Below are 16,948 nucleotides of genomic sequence, written 5' to 3' on the forward strand. Positions count from 1 at the left end.
TGTTCAGTCAGTTATATAGTCAGTTAACCCTTCTGTTCAGTCAGTTATATAGTCAGTTAAACCTTCTGTTCAGTCAGTTATATACAGTTAACCTTCTGTTCTGTCAGTTAACCCTTCTGTTCTGTCAGTTATATAGTCAGTTAACCCTTCTGTTCTGTCAGTTATATAGTCAGTTAACCCTTCTGTTCAGTCAGTTATATAGTCATTTAACCCTTCTGTTCAGTCAGTTATATAGTCAGTTAACCCTTCTGTTCAATCAGTTATATAGTCAGTTAACCCTTCTGTTCAGTCAGTTATATAGTCAGTTAACCCTTCTGTTCAGTCAGTTAACCCTTCTGTTCTGTCAGTTATATAGTCAGTTAACCCTTCTGTTCAGTCAGTTATATAGTCAGTTAACCCTTCTGTTCAGTCAGTTATATAGTCAGTTAACCCTTCTGTTCAGTCAGTTAACCCTTCTGTTCTGTCAGTTAACCCTTCTGTTCAGTCAGTTATATAGTCAGTTAAACCTTCTGTTCAGTCAGTTATATAGTCAGTTAAACCCCTGTTCAGTCAGTTATATAGTCAGTTAACCCTTCTGTTCAGTCAGTTAACCCTTCTGTTCTGTCAGTTATATAGTCAGTTAACCCTTCTGTTCAGTCAGTTATATAGTCAGTTAACCCTTCTGTTCAGTCAGTTATATAGTCAGTTAACCCTTCTGTTCAGTCAGTTATATAGTCAGTTAACCCTTCTGTTCAGTCAGTTATATAGTCAGTTAACCCTTCTGTTCAGTCAGTTAACCCTTCTGTTCTGTCAGTTAACCCTTCTGTTCAGTCAGTTATATAGTCAGTTAAACCTTCTGTTCAGTCAGTTATATAGTCAGTTAAACCTTCTGTTCAGTCAGTTAACCCTTCTGTTCAGTCAGTTATATAGTCAGTTAACCCTTCTGTTCAGTCAGTTATATAGTCAGTTAAACCTTCTGTTCTGTCAGTTATATAGTCAGTTAAACCTTCTGTTCTGTCAGTTATATAGTCAGTTAAACCTTCTGTTCAGTCAGTTAAACCTTCTGTTCTGTCAGTTATATAGTCAGTTAACCCTTCTGTTCAGTCAGTTAACCCTTCTGTTCTGTCAGTTAACCCTTCTGTTCAGTCAGTTAACCCTTCTGTTCAGTCAGTTAACCCTTCTGTTCAGTCAGTTAACCCTTCTGTTCAGTCAGTTAACCCTTCTGTTCAGTCAGTTAACCCTTCTGTTCTGTCAGTTATATAGTCAGTTAACCTTCTGTTCAGTCAGTTAACCCTTCTGTTCTGTCAGTTAACCCTTCTGTTCAGTCAGTTAACCCTTCTGTTCAGTCAGTTAACCCTTCTGTTCAGTCAGTTAACCCTTCTGTTCTGTCAGTTAACCCTTCTGTTCAGTCAGTTAACCCTTCTGTTCAGTCAGTTAACCCTTCTGTTCTGTCAGTTATATAGTCAGTTAACCCTTCTGTTCAGTCAGTTATATAGTCAGTTAACCCTTCTGTTCAGTCAGTTATATAGTCAGTTAACCCTTCTGTTCAGTCAGTTAACCCTTCTGTTCTGTCAGTTAACCCTTCTGTTCAGTCAGTTATATAGTCAGTTAAACCTTCTGTTCAGTCAGTTATATAGTCAGTTAAACCTTCTGTTCAGTCAGTTATATAGTCAGTTAACCCTTCTGTTCAGTCAGTTAACCCTTCTGTTCTGTCAGTTATATAGTCAGTTAACCCTTCTGTTCAGTCAGTTATATAGTCAGTTAACCCTTCTGTTCAGTCAGTTATATAGTCAGTTAAACCTTCTGTTCAGTCAGTTATATAGTCAGTTAACCCTTCTGTTCTGTCAGTTAACCCTTCTGTTCTGTCAGTTATATAGTCAGTTAACCCTTCTGTTCTGTCAGTTATATAGTCAGTTAACCCTTCTGTTCAGTCAGTTATATAGTCAGTTAACCCTTCTGTTCAGTCAGTTATATAGTCAGTTAACCCTTCTGTTCAATCAGTTATATAGTCAGTTAACCTTCTGTTCAGTCAGTTATATAGTCAGTTAACCCTTCTGTTCAGTCAGTTAACCCTTCTGTTCTGTCAGTTATATAGTCAGTTAACCCTTCTGTTCAGTCAGTTATATAGTCAGTTAACCCTTCTGTTCAGTCAGTTATATAGTCAGTTAACCCTTCTGTTCAGTCATTATAGTTCTGTCAGTTAACCCTTCTGTTCTGTCAGTTATATAGTCAGTTAAACCTTCTGTTCAGTCAGTTATATAGTCAGTTAAACCTTCTGTTCAGTCAGTTATATAGTCAGTTAACCCTTCTGTTCTGTTCTTCTGTTCTGTCAGTTATATAGTCAGTTAAACCTTCTGTTCTGTCAGTTATATAGTCAGTTAACCCTTCTGTTCAGTCAGTTATATAGTCAGTTAACCCTTCTGTTCAGTCAGTTATATAGTCAGTTAACCCTTCTGTTCAGTCAGTTATATAGTCAGTTAACCTTCTGTTCAGTCAGTTAACCCTTCTGTTCTGTCAGTTAACCCTTCTGTTCAGTCAGTTATAAGTCAGTTAAACCTTCTGTTCAGTCAGTTATATAGTCAGTTAACCCTTCTGTTCAGTCAGTTAACCCTTCTGTTCAGTTATATAGTCAGTTAACCCTTCTGTTCAGTCAGTTAACCCTTCTGTTCAGTCAGTTAACCCTTCTGTTCAGTCAGTTAACCCTTCTGTTCAGTCAGTTAACCCTTCTGTTCTGTCAGTTATATAGTCAGTTAACCCTTCTGTTCAGTCAGTTAACCCTTCTGTTCAGTCAGTTAACCCTTCTGTTCTGTCAGTTAACCCTTCTGTTCAGTCAGTTATATAGTCAGTTAAACCTTCTGTTCAGTCAGTTAAAGCCTTCTGTTCAGTCAGTTATATAGTCAGTTAACCCTTCTGTTCAGTCAGTTAACCCTTCTGTTCAGTCAGTTAACCCAGTTAACCCTTCTGTTCTGTCAGTTATATAGTCAGTTAACCCTTCTGTTCAGTCAGTTAATAGTCCTTCTGTTCTGTCAGTTATATAGTCAGTTAACCCTTCTGTTCAGTCAGTTATATAGTCAGTTAACCTTCTGTTCAGTCAGTTATATAGTCAGTTAACCCTTCTGTTCAGTCAGTTATATAGTCAGTTAAACCTTCTGTTCAGTCAGTTAACCCTTCTGTTCAGTCAGTTATATAGTCAGTTAACCCTTCTGTTCAGTCAGTTATATAGTCAGTTAACCCTTCTGTTCAGTCAGTTAACCCTTCTGTTCAGTCAGTTATATAGTCAGTTAACCCTTCTGTTCAGTCAGTTAACCCTTCTGTTCAGTCAGTTAACCCTTCTGTTCAGTCAGTTATATAGTCAGTTAACCCTTCTGTTCAGTCAGTTAACCCTTCTGTTCTGTCAGTTATATAGTCAGTTAACCCTTCTGTTCTGTCAGTTATATAGTCAGTTAACCCTTCTGTTCAGTCAGTTATATAGTCAGTTAACCCTTCTGTTAGTTATATAGTCAGTTAACCCTTCTGTTCTGTCAGTTGTTACTCAGGGGCCTTTTTAGTATGTTCTTGTGTATTGTTGGGTTGTTTGTTAAAAACAGCTTGTAATGTTTATTTCAGATACTACTTATCTTTATTGATATATTATACTTCTATTTAGTATGTAACGAGTAAATGTGAATCAAGACCTGTAAGTGATGTCTATCGATGTGTGACAAAATAAAAACCCTGTGCATTGTATGATCTGTCTCAATTCAATCATGGGAAACATATGTTAACATTGCCAAATCAAGTGAAGGTGACAATAAACAGAAGTGAAATAAACAATAAAACATGCACAATCACACTCTCAAAAGTTCCAGAAGAATAAAGACAAATGTGAAAAAGGAAAGATAAATAAAAATCAACATAAATATTGATTGTATTTATCAATCAATCAATCAAATTTTATTTATAGAGCCCTTCGTACATCAGCTGATATCTCAAAGTGCTGTACAGAAACCCAGCCTAAAACCCCAAACACTCCCTAGAAAGGTGTAGAAGGACCTAATGGTGTTTGTTCTTCACTGGTTGCCCTTTTCTCAGGTCACACATCTTACTGCTGTGATGTCACACGGTGGAATTTCACCCAGTAGATATGGGAGTTTATCAAAATTGGGTTTGTTTTTCAAATTCTTATTCTTTGTGGATCTGTGTAATCTGAGAGAAATATGTCTCTCTAATATGGTCATTACATTGGGCAGGAGGTTAGGAAGTGAAGCTCAGTTTCCACCTCATTTTGTGGGCAGTGAGCACATAGCCTGTCTTCTCTTGAGAGCCAGGTCGGTCTACGGCGGCCTTTCTCAATAGCAAGGCTATGCTCACTGAGTCTGTACATAGTCATGTTTGTGTTTGTGAACAGAGCCCCAGGACCAGTTTGCTTAGGGGACTCTTCTCCAGGTTCATCTCTCTGTAGGTGATGGCTTTGTATGGAAGGTTTGGGATTCACTTCCTTTTAGGTGGTTGTAGAATTTAACGGCTCTTTTCTGTATTGTGATAATTAGTGGGTATCGGCCTCATTCTGCTCTGCATTATTTGATGTTTTAAGTTGCACACAGGATATTTTAGCAGAATTCTGCGTGTAATTTGTTGTTTGTCCCATTTAGTGAAGTCTTGGTTGGTGAGCGGACCCCAGACCTCACAACCAGAAAGGGCAATGGGCTCTATAACCGATTTGAGTATTTTTTTATCCTAATCAGTACGTCAAAATGTATTTTTATATTTGCCAGATCCTAGTTAGTATGTCAAATGTTATGTTCCTTTTGATGGCATAGAAGGCCCTTCTTGCCTTGTCTCTCAGATCGTTCACTGTTTTGTGGAAGTTTCCTGTGGCGCTGATATTCAGGCCGAGGCATGTATCGTTTTTTGTGTGCTCTAGGGCAACGGTGTCTAGATGGAATTTGAACACCATTATTTTGGTCTTACTGAGATTTACTGTCAGGGTCCAGGTCTGACAGAATCTGTGCAGAAGATCTAGGTGCTGCTGTAGGCTCTCCTTGGCTGGTGACAGAAGCACCAGATCAACAGCAAACTGAAACACCAATTTGTTGATATACAGGGCCCTCGTATTCAGACCCCTTTTGACTTTCTCTACATTTTGTTTTGTTTACAGCCTTATTCTAAAATTGATGAAATTGTTTGTTTTCATTAATCTACAAACCCCACAATGACAAAGCAAAAACAGGTTTATAGAAATGTTTTGCAAATGTATTCAAAACAAAAACTGAAACATTACATTAGCATTCAGACCCTTTACTCAGTACTTTTGTTGAAGCACCTTGTAATCGTCTTCTTGGGTATGACCTTGTAACGGCTGTCGTCGGTGGAAGAAGGTGAGGACCAGCGTGGTTTTTAATAATCATCAAAACTGAACACTGAATAACAAAACAACCAAACAGTTCTGACACACAAAGACTGAAAACAACCAAACAGTTCTGACACACAAAGACTGAAAACAACCAAACACAATGGAAAACAGGCTCCCTGGTTCTCAATCAGGGACAAAGACTGCCTCTGAAAACAACCAAAAACACAGAAATAGAAAATATAGAAAACATAGACTGCCCCAACTCACGCCCTGACCATACTAAAACTAACATAGACAACCCACCCAACTCACTCCCTGACCATATTAAAACAACATAGACAACCCACCCAACTCCTCTGATTGACAACCCACCCAACTCACTCCCTATTAAACAACATAGACAACCCATACTAACAGACAACCCACCCAACTCACTCCCTGACCATATTAAAACTAACATAGACAACCCACCCAACTCACTCCCTGACCATACTAAAACTAACATAGACAACCCACCCAACTCACTCCCTGACCATACTAAAACTGACAACCCAAACTCACGCCCTGACCATACTAAAACTAACATAGACAACCCACCCAACTCACTCCCTGACCATACTAAAACTAACATAGACAACCCACCCAACTCACTCCCTGACCATATTAAAACTAACATAGACAACCCACCCAACTCACTCCCTGACCATACTAAAACTAACATAGACAACCCACCCAACTCACTCCCTGACCATATTAAAACTAACATAGACAACCCACCCAACTCACTCCCTGACCATACTAAAACTAACATAGACAACCCACCCAACTCACTCCCTGACCATACTAAAACTAACATAGACAACCCACCCAACTCACTCCCTGACCATACTAAAACTAACATAGACAACCCACCCAACTCACGCCCTGACCATACTAAAACTAACATAGACAACCCACCCAACTCACTCCCTGACCATACTAAAACTAACATAGACAACCCACCCAACTCACTCCCTGACCATACTAAAACTAACATAGACAACCCACCCAACTCACTCCCTGACCATACTAAAACTAACATAGACAACCCACCCAACTCACGCCCTGACCATACTAAAACTAACATAGACAACCCACCCAACTCACTCCCTGACCATACTAAAACTAACATAGACAACCCACCCAACTCACGCCCTGACCATACTAAATAAAGACAAAACAAAGGAACTAAGGTCAGAACGTGACACGCCTTCGACAGCGATTACAGCCTCCTGTCTTCTTGGGTATGACGCTACAAGATTGGCACACCTGTATTTGGGGGAGTTTCTCCCATTCTTCTCTGCAGATCCTCTCAATCTCTGTCAGGTTGGATGGGGAGCCTCGCTGCACAGCTATTTTCAGGCTGTTGTTGTTTGTGTTCATGGATTTTATAATGTCGAATGTTTTTCCCCCAACACCACTTTCAAACTATTTGTATAGCAGACCCTCATGCCACATTGAGTCAAAAGATTTTTTGAAATCAACAAAGCATGAGAAGACTTCGCCTTTGTTTTGGTCTGTTTGTTTGTCAGTTCGGGTGAATATGTGGTCTGTCATACGGTAATTTGATAAAAAGTCAATTTGACATTTGCTCAGTACATTGTTTTCATTTAGGAAATGTACGAGTCTGCTGTTAGTGATAATGCAGGATTTTCCCACGGTTGCTGTTGTCACATATCCCACGGTAGTTTTTGGGGTCAGTTGGAATTTGTAATCTGTATATTTGATCATTTCATTGAGGATACCATCAACACCACAGGCCTTTCTGGGTTGGAGGGTTTTTATTTTGTCCTGTAGTTCATTCAATGTAATTGGAGAATCCAGTGGGTTCTGGAATCCAGTTTGTTCTGGAATCCAGTTTGTTCTGGAATCCAGTGGGTTCTGGAATCCAGTTTGTTCTGGAATCCAGTTTGTTCTGGAATCCAGTGGGTTCTGGAATCCAGTTTGTTCTGGAATCCAGTTTGTTCTGGAATCCAGTGGGTTCTGGAATCCAGTTTGTTCTGGAATCCAGTTTGTTCTGGAATCCAGTGGGTTCTGATAGTCTTTAGTTTCATAGTTGATAATAAGACTTGAATTTAATCATTGTGCTGTTTGTTCTCTGTTATTGGACCAACAATATTGGAGAAGTGGTTTATCCAGACATCTCCGTTTTGGATAGAGACGTTTTGACGAAACCTATTGTGGTTCTAGTGTTTTCCCATTTTCCCAGAAGTGGTCTGTCTGTCTGTCTGCCTGCCTGTCTGTCTGTCTGTCTGTCTGTCTGTCTGTCTGTCTGTCTGTCTGTCTGTCTGTCTGTCTGTCTGTCTGTCTGTCTGTCTGTCCTGCCTGCCTGCCTGCCTGCCTGCCTGCCTGCCTGCCTGCCTGCCTGCCTGCCTGCCTGCCTGCCTGCCTGCCTGCCTGCCTGCCTGCCTGCCTGCCTGCCTGCCTGCCTGCCTGCCTGCCTGCCTGCCTGCCTGCCTCCCTCCCTCCCTCCCTCCCTCCCTCCTATCTTTTATGTTTGTCGCTCCCTAGGATTGTGGCGCAACCATCAATTGCACTATGTCAATGGAAACCAACAGGGGAAGATAATAGCCATTGCGTACCCTGCCATTATCCTAGTCATTATCCTAGCCATTATCCTAGTCAGCTGACCACAGGACAGCGTGTTTGTGTGTGTGTGTTATAGACGTGGCTTCTCCATCTTTCCTTCCTAACCTCGTAATTCTTTAAACCCAGACTACACCTCAACTGGCTCACACACTTTGTGGGCATTTCTGCCATGTTAGGTTGTTTAACTGTAAACACACTGGTATTAATCTAAGCCCAGTCAACAAGACACTGAACAGACCTGACACACTCACACACAGACACAGACACACAGCTATAAATGGGTGGCCAGACAGGCACAGAGAGAGGGTAGCAGTATTTAATTCATTATTTAAACACTTTGTCTCTGCACCCACATTCACTAACGTTAATAAACATTGTGCAAATGAGAGAGTTGGAGAGAGAACTTAGAACAAACCTACTGAGAGATAGGGAGGGGGGAGGCACAGCACTCAAAGCTTGAGCTCAGGGAGAATGAACAAGACAGAGAAGGCCCTGCTTTAAACACACTGCACCTTATAGGGAACCATTTGGGACAGAGTTCCTAACATGGACACCATATAGGGGACAGAGATCCTAACATGGACACCATATAGGGGACAGAGTTCCTAACATGGACACCATATAGGGGACAGAGATCCTAACATGGACACCATATAGGGGACAGAGATCCTAACATGGACACCATATAGGGGACAGAGTTCCTAACATGGACACCATATAGGGGACAGAGATCCTAACATGGACACCATATAGGGGACAGAGATCCTAACATGGACACCATATAGGGGACAGAGATCCTAACATGGACACCATATAGGGGACAGAGATCCTAACATGGACACCATATCGGGGACAGAGATCCTAACATGGACACCATATCGGGGACAGAGATCCTAACATGGACACCATATCGGGGACAGAGATCCTAACATGGACACCATATAGGGGACAGAGATCCTAACATGGACACCATATAGGGGACAGAGATCCTAACATGGACACCATATAGGGGACAGAGTTCCTAACATGGACACCATATAGGGGACAGAGATCCTAACATGGACACCATATAGGGGACAGAGATCCTAACATGGACACCATATCGGGGACAGAGATCCTAACATGGACACCATATCGGGGACAGAGTTCCTAACATGGACACCATATAGGGGACAGAGATCCTAACATGGACACCATATAGGGGACAGAGATCCTAACATGGACACCATATAGGGGACAGAGTTCCTAACATGGACACCATATAGGGGACAGAGTTCCTAACATGGACACCATATAGGGGACAGAGTTCCTAACATGGACACCATATAGGGGACAGAGATCCTAACATGGACACCATATAGGGGACAGAGATCCTAACATGGACACCATATAGGGGACAGAGTTCCTAACATGGACACCATATAGGGGACAGAGTTCCTAACATGGACACCATATAGGGGACAGAGTTCCTAACATGGACACCATATAGGGGACAGAGATCCTAACATGGACACCATATAGGGGACAGAGATCCTAACATGGACACCATATAGGGGACAGAGATCCTAACATGGACACCATATAGGGGACAGAGATCCTAACATGGACACCATATAGGGGACAGAGATCCTAACATGGACACCATATAGGGGACAGAGATCCTAACATGGACACCATATAGGGGACAGAGATCCTAACATGGACACCATATAGGGGACAGAGATCCTAACATGGACACTAGTTTCTCCCTCCTTAATTAAGATGTTTACTGACTCATTTAGTTCCACAGGAAATGGCTGAAGATGGAAAAAGATGGAACTGTCAAGTAATGTTGAGTCATTCGTGATGCCAAGTTAATAACTGATGATCTTTAAATAATATTATTTAATTTGACTTCCTCTTGTCTGAAGAGAAGCACTGTTTCCTCTCTCTCTCTCTCACACACACACACACACACGCAAACACGCACGCACACACACACACGCAAACACGCACGCACGCACACACACACACACCACACACACACACACACAGTAAGAACTCTTCTCAACCCGTCACAGAGAGTAAACACACATGTATTTATTTATTAGCTTTTGCAGAAGTGGCAGCTACTTTTCCAATACCAGCATTGTTGGCTGCAGGGCTACTCACACACCTGAGGCCACTCGGCCTCGTTAGGCTGCAGGGCTACTCACAAACCTGAGGCCCCTCGGCCTCGTTAGGCTGCAGGGCTACTCACAAACCTGAGGCCACTCGGCCTCGTTAGGCTGCAGGGCTACTCACACACCTGAGGCCACTCGGCCTCGTTAGGCTGCAGGGCTACTCACACACCTGAGGCCACTCGGCCTCGTTAGGCTGCAGGGCTACTCACAAACCTGAGGCCACTCGGCCTCGTTAGACTGCAGGGCTACTCACAAACCTGAGGCCACTCGGCCTCGTTAGACTGCAGGGCTACTCACAAACCTGCGGCCCCTCGGCCTCGTTAGGCTGCAGGGCTACTCACAAACCTGAGGCCACTCGGCCTCGTTAGGCTGCAGGGCTACTCACACACCTGAGGCCCCTCGGCCTCGTTAGGCTGCAACGCACCTGGGGAAATTTAAGGGGCTGCTTTAGTTCAGCACAGGGCACATCCTGGCTAGACACCGGAGGCTGAGCTCACGCTACACCGGAGGCTGAGCTCGTGCTACACCGGAGGCGGCAGTGTAGCCTAGTGGTTAGAGCGTTGGACTAGTAACCGGAAGGTTGCAAGTTCAAACCCCCGAGCTGACAAGGTACAAATCTGTCGTTTTGCCCCTGAACAGGCAGTTAACCCACTGTTCCTAGGCCGTCATTGAAAATAAGAATTTGTTCTTAATTAACTGACTTGCCTAGTTAAATGAAGGTGAAAAAAAAGGCTGAGCTCTACAGAAATTTTTTTGAAGCCCTGGACATTGTTCTCCACAGGAAGAAGTGACCAGACTACAAGTGAAGCAGCCCAGCTAGTTTTCTTTAAAGGCTAATGCAAGGTTCAGTTCAGGAGAGTGGGAGAGTTTTGTTATCAGTTAATGTTTGAGAACCAGCTTTGTGAACCTCTTATTTTGAATAAATATGCCAGTCTGGTTTAAGATGTGTCGGACTTCTGTTGTTATTCCTTCTCGATGACTTCCTCTCAGCAACACCTAGCGAGTCATTACACAAGTAACAAATCACTGATTGACAAGGACAGTCACGCAAAATAACAACGTCAAATACAACAATACAATTCTGTTTCATGTCCTGACTGAAACCAAACTGAATCAAAAGAAGAAGAAGAAATGATGAGGAATTGAAAAATGGTTGAGAGGGATGAGGTAAAGGGAATGTAAAATAAGTCTGGCTGCACAACCGATTGGCAAACAGACTGCAAGTTGAGAAATCATGAGACTAAACTGAATAAAAACAAGAAGAAACTACACTATGAAACGAAGATAAATGACAAAAAATGATATTAAAAAGCTTTGGAATTAATTTTTGAGCAAAAAGGCAAACTCAGCTCCATCATTCATTGAATCAGATGGCTCGTTCATCACTAAACTAACTGATATTGCCAACTACTTTAATGATTTTTTTCATTTGCAAGATTAGCAAACTTGGACATGACCTGCTGACACTAAACATCCATGTACACTACCGGAAAAAAGTTTTAGAAAACCTTCTCATTCAAGGGTTTATTTTACATTTTTACTATTTTCTACATTGTAGAATAACAGTGAAGACATCAAAACTATGAAATTACACATATGGAATCATGTAGTAACCAAAAATGGTTAAATATATTTTATATTTGAGATTCTTTAAATAGCCATCCTTTGCCTTGATGACATTTTTCCACACTCTTGGCATTTTCTCAACCAGCTTCACCTGGAATGCTTTTCCAAATTGTATTTATTTTTTATTTTGTTTATTTTAGCTTTTATTTTACTAGGCACATCACATCTTATTTTCAATGACAACAGTGGGTTAACTGCCTGTTCAGAGTCAGAACGACAGATTTGGACCTTGTCAGCTCGGGGATTTGAACTTGCAACCTTCCGGTTACGAGTCCAACGCTCTAACCACTAGGCTACCCTGGTCTTGAAGGAGTTCCCACATATGCTGAGCGCTTGTTGGCTGCATTTCCTTCACTCTGCGGTCCAACTCATCCCAAACCATCTCAACTGGGTTGAGGTCAGGTGGTTGTGGAGGCCAGGTCATCTGATGCAGCACTCCATCACTCTCCTTCTTGGTCAAATAACCCTTACACAGCCTGGAGGTGTGTTGGGTCATTGTCCTGTTGAAAAACAAATGATAGTCCCACTAAACTCAAACCAGCTGGGATGGAGTATCGCTGCAGAATGTTAGGAACTCTGTACCTTATATGGTGTCCTTGTTAGGAACTCTGTCCCAAATGATACTCTGTACCCTATATGGTGTCCATGTTAGGAACTCTGTCCCAAATGATACTCTGTACCCTATATGGTGTCCATGTTAGGAACTCTGTCCCAAATGATACTCTGTACCCTATATGGTGTCCATGTTAGGAACTCTGTCCCAAATGATACTCTGTACCCTATATGGTGTCCATGTTAGGAACTCTGTCCCAAATGATACTCTGTACCCTATATGGTGTCCATGTTAGGAACTCTGTCCCAAATGATACTCTGTACCCTATATGGTGTCCATGTTAGGAACTCTGTCCCAAATGATACTCTGTACCCTATATGGTGTCCATGTTAGGAACTCTGTCCCAAATGATACTCTGTACCCTATATGGTGTCCATGTTAGGAACTCTGTACCCTATATGGTGTCCATGTTAGGAACTCTGTCCCATCCATGTTTTTGCGACTGCACTTGAAGAAACTTTCAAAGTTCTTTACATTTTCTGTATTGACTGACCATCATGTCTTAAAGTAATGATGGACTGTCATTTGTCTTTGCTTATTTGAGCTGTTCTTGCCATAATATTGACTTGGTCTTTTACCAAATAGGGCTATCTTCTGTACACCACCCCTACCTTGTCACAACACAACTGATTGGCTCAAACGCATTAAGAAGGAAATAAATTCCACATATTAACGTTTAACAAGGCACACCTGTTAATTGAAATGCATTCCAGGTGACTACCTCATGAAGCTGGTTGAGAGAATGCCAAGAGTGTGCAAAGCTGTCATCAAGGCAAAGGGTGGCTACTTTGAAGAATCTAAAATCTAAAATATGTTTGGATTTGTTTAACACTTTTTTTTGGTTACTTTATGATTCCATATGTGTTATTTCATAGTGTTGATGTCTTCACTATTATTCTACAATGTAGAAAATATTTTTTTTAAATGAAGAATAACCCTTGAATGAGTAGAGGTGTTCTAAAACCTTTGAGCGGTAGTGTATAGTATATCTGGACAAATTACGAAAGACAGCATTGTAATTTTGAATCCCGTAAAGTGAGTGTTTGTCTATCATCATTGACAATCCTTGGATGAAACATTACCCAGGATAATAGTGCACGATATTACAACATATAGAAATCGTTTGTTATTATTATTATTATTATTATTATTTTTGACCCCTTTTCTCCCAATTGGTAGTTACAGTCTTGTCCCATCGCTGCAACTCCCTTACGGACTCAGGAGAGGCGAAGGTCGAAAGCCATGCATTCCCCCAAACACAACCCTGATGACTGCTTCTTGACACACTGCTTGCTTAACCGAGAAGCCAGCCGCACCAATGTGCTGGAGCAAACACCGTCCAACTGGCAACCGGAGTCCCTCTACATACCTGTGTTTACCATACCTCTACATACCTGTGTTTACCATACCTCTACATACCTGTGTTTACCATACCTCTACATACCTGTGTTTACCATACCTCTACATACCTGTGTTTACCAAACCTGTGTTTACCATACATCTACATACCTGTGTTTACCATACCTCTACATACCTGTGTTTACCATACCTCTACATACCTGTGTTTACCAAACCTCTACATACCTGTGTTTACCATACCTGGTACCTGTGTTTACCATACCTCTACATACCTGTGTTTACCATACCTGTGTTTACCATACCTCTACATACCTGTGTTTACCATACCTCTACATACCTGTGTTTACCATACCTCTACATACCTGTGTTTACCATACCTCTACATACCTCTACATACCTGTGTTTACCATACCTCTACATACCTGTGTTTACCATACCTCTACATACCTGTGTTTACCATACCTCTACATACCTGTGTTTACCAAACCTCTACATACCTGTGTTTACCATACCTCTACATACCTGGTTTACCATACCTTACATACCTGTGTTTACCATACACATACCTCTACATACCTGTGTTTACCATACCTCTACATACCTGTGTTTACATACCTCTACATACCTGTGTTTACCATACCTCTACATACCTGTGGTTACCATACCTCTACATACCTGTGTTTACCGTACACATACCTGTGTTTACATACCTCTACATACCTGTGTTTACACCTCTACATACCTGTGTTTACTACCTCTACATACCTGTGTTTACCAAACCTCTACATACCTGTGTTTACCATACCTCTACATACCTGTGTTTACCATACCTCTACATACCTGTGTTTACCATACCTGTGTTTACCATACCTTACATACCTGTGTTTACCATACCTCTACATACCTGTGTTTACCATACCTCTACATACCTGTGTTTACCATACCTCTACATATTACATACCTGTGTTTACCATACCTGACATACCTGTGTTTACCATACCTCTACATACCTGTGTTTACCATACCTCTACATACCTGTGTTTACCATACCTCTACATACCTGTGTTTACCATACCTCTACATACCTGGTTTACCATACCTCTACATACCTGTGTTTACCATACCACATACCTGTGTTTACCATACCTCTATATACCTGTGTTTACCAAACCCTACATACCTGTGTTTACCATACCTGTGTTTACCATACCTCTACATACCTGTGTTTACCATACCTCTACATACCTGTGTTTACCATACCTCTACATACCTGTGTTTACCATACCTCTACATACCTGTGTTTACCATACCTCTACATACCTGTGTTTACCAAACCTCTACATACCTGTGTTTACCATACCTCTACATACCTGTGTTTACCATACCTCTACATACCTGTGTTTACCATACCTGTGTTTACCATACCTCTACATACCTGTGTTTACCATACCTCTACATACCTGTGTTTACCATACCTCTACATACCTGTGTTTACCATACCTCTACATACCTCTACATACCTGTGTTTACCATACCTCTACATACCTGTGTTTACCATACCTCTACATACCTGTGTTTACCATACCTCTACATACCTGTGTTTACCAAACCTCTACATACCTGTGTTTACCATACCTCTACATACCTGGTTTACCATACCTCTACATACCTGTGTTTACCATACCTCTACATACCTCTACATACCTGTGTTTACCATACCTCTACATACCTGTGTTTACCATACCTCTACATACCTGTGTTTACCATACCTCTACATACCTGTGGTTACCATACCTCTACATACCTGTGTTTACCATACCTCTACATACCTGTGTTTACCATACCTCTACATACCTGTGTTTACCATACCTCTACATACCTGTGTTTACCATACCTCTACATACCTGTGTTTACCAAACCTCTACATACCTGTGTTTACCATACCTCTACATACCTGTGTTTACCATACCTCTACATACCTGTGTTTACCATACCTGTGTTTACCATACCTCTACATACCTGTGTTTACCATACCTCTACATACCTGTGTTTACCATACCTCTACATACCTGTGTTTACCATACCTCTACATACCTCTACATACCTGTGTTTACCATACCTCTACATACCTGTGTTTACCATACCTCTACATACCTGTGTTTACCATACCTCTACATACCTGTGTTTACCATACCTCTACATACCTGGTTTACCATACCTCTACATACCTGTGTTTACCATACCTCTACATACCTGTGTTTACCATACCTCTACATACCTGTGTTTACCAAACCTCTACATACCTGTGTTTACCATACCTGTGTTTACCATACCTCTACATACCTGTGTTTACCATACCTCTACATACCTGTGTTTACCATACCTCTACATACCTGTGTTTACCATACCTCTACATACCTGTGTTTACCATACCTCTACATACCTGTGTTTACCAAACCTCTACATACCTGTGTTTACCATACCTCTACATACCTGTGTTTACCATACCTCTACATACCTGTGTTTACCATACCTGTGTTTACCATACCTCTACATACCTGTGTTTACCATACCTCTACATACCTGTGTTTACCATACCTCTACATACCTGTGTTTACCATACCTCTACATACCTCTACATACCTGTGTTTACCATACCTCTACATACCTGTGTTTACCATACCTCTACATACCTGTGTTTACCATACCTCTACATACCTGTGTTTACCAAACCTCTACATACCTGTGTTTACCATACCTCTACATACCTGGTTTACCATACCTCTACATACCTGTGTTTACCATACCTCTACATACCTCTACATACCTGTGTTTACCATACCTCTACATACCTGTGTTTACCATACCTCTACATACCTGTGTTTACCATACCTCTACATACCTGTGGTTACCATACCTCTACATACCTGTGTTTACCGTACCTCTACATACCTGTGTTTACCATACCTCTACATACCTGTGTTTACCATACCTCTACATACCTGTGTTTACCATACCTCTACATACCTGTGTTTACCAAACCTCTACATACCTGTGTTTACCATACCTCTACATACCTGTGTTTACCATACCTCTACATACCTGTGTTTACCATACCTGTGTTTACCATACCTCTACATACCTGTGTTTACCATACCTCTACATACCTGTGTTTACCATACCTCTACATACCTGTGTTTACCATACCTCTACATACCTCTACATACCTGTGTTTACCATACCTCTACA

The 16,948-nt window shown here is 41.4% G+C and overlaps 3 long non-coding RNA genes across 4 annotated transcripts; 1 reads left to right on the forward strand and 2 right to left on the reverse strand.

Annotated features, from left to right (window-relative positions):
• Positions 1-221: 221 nt before the first annotated feature.
• Positions 222-3,705, forward strand: LOC127906570 (uncharacterized). Its single transcript, XR_008061886.1, has 2 exons — positions 222-441; positions 3,472-3,705. It is a non-coding gene; the product is annotated as an uncharacterized LOC127906570 (long non-coding RNA).
• LOC127906569 (uncharacterized) lies at positions 926-3,477 on the reverse strand. 2 transcript variants are annotated; one of them, XR_008061885.1, is made up of 4 exons: positions 3,287-3,477; positions 2,331-2,461; positions 1,252-1,539; positions 926-1,219 (listed from the first exon to the last, which is right to left on the reverse strand). It is a non-coding gene; the product is annotated as an uncharacterized LOC127906569 (long non-coding RNA). The 2 variants fall into 2 exon arrangements; XR_008061884.1 differs by having other exon boundaries at positions 926-1,272.
• Positions 3,706-13,684: 9,979 nt separating the features above from the next.
• On the reverse strand, positions 13,685-14,510 carry LOC127906877 (uncharacterized). Its single transcript, XR_008063016.1, has 3 exons — positions 14,480-14,510; positions 13,972-14,026; positions 13,685-13,749 (listed from the first exon to the last, which is right to left on the reverse strand). It is a non-coding gene; the product is annotated as an uncharacterized LOC127906877 (long non-coding RNA).
• Between the last annotated feature and the right edge of the window lie 2,438 nt (positions 14,511-16,948).

The sequence above is a fragment of the Oncorhynchus keta genome, chromosome 13 (genome assembly GCF_023373465.1).
Source record: "Oncorhynchus keta strain PuntledgeMale-10-30-2019 chromosome 13, Oket_V2, whole genome shotgun sequence".
In the NCBI taxonomy this organism is placed as follows: Eukaryota; Metazoa; Chordata; class Actinopteri; order Salmoniformes; family Salmonidae; genus Oncorhynchus; species Oncorhynchus keta.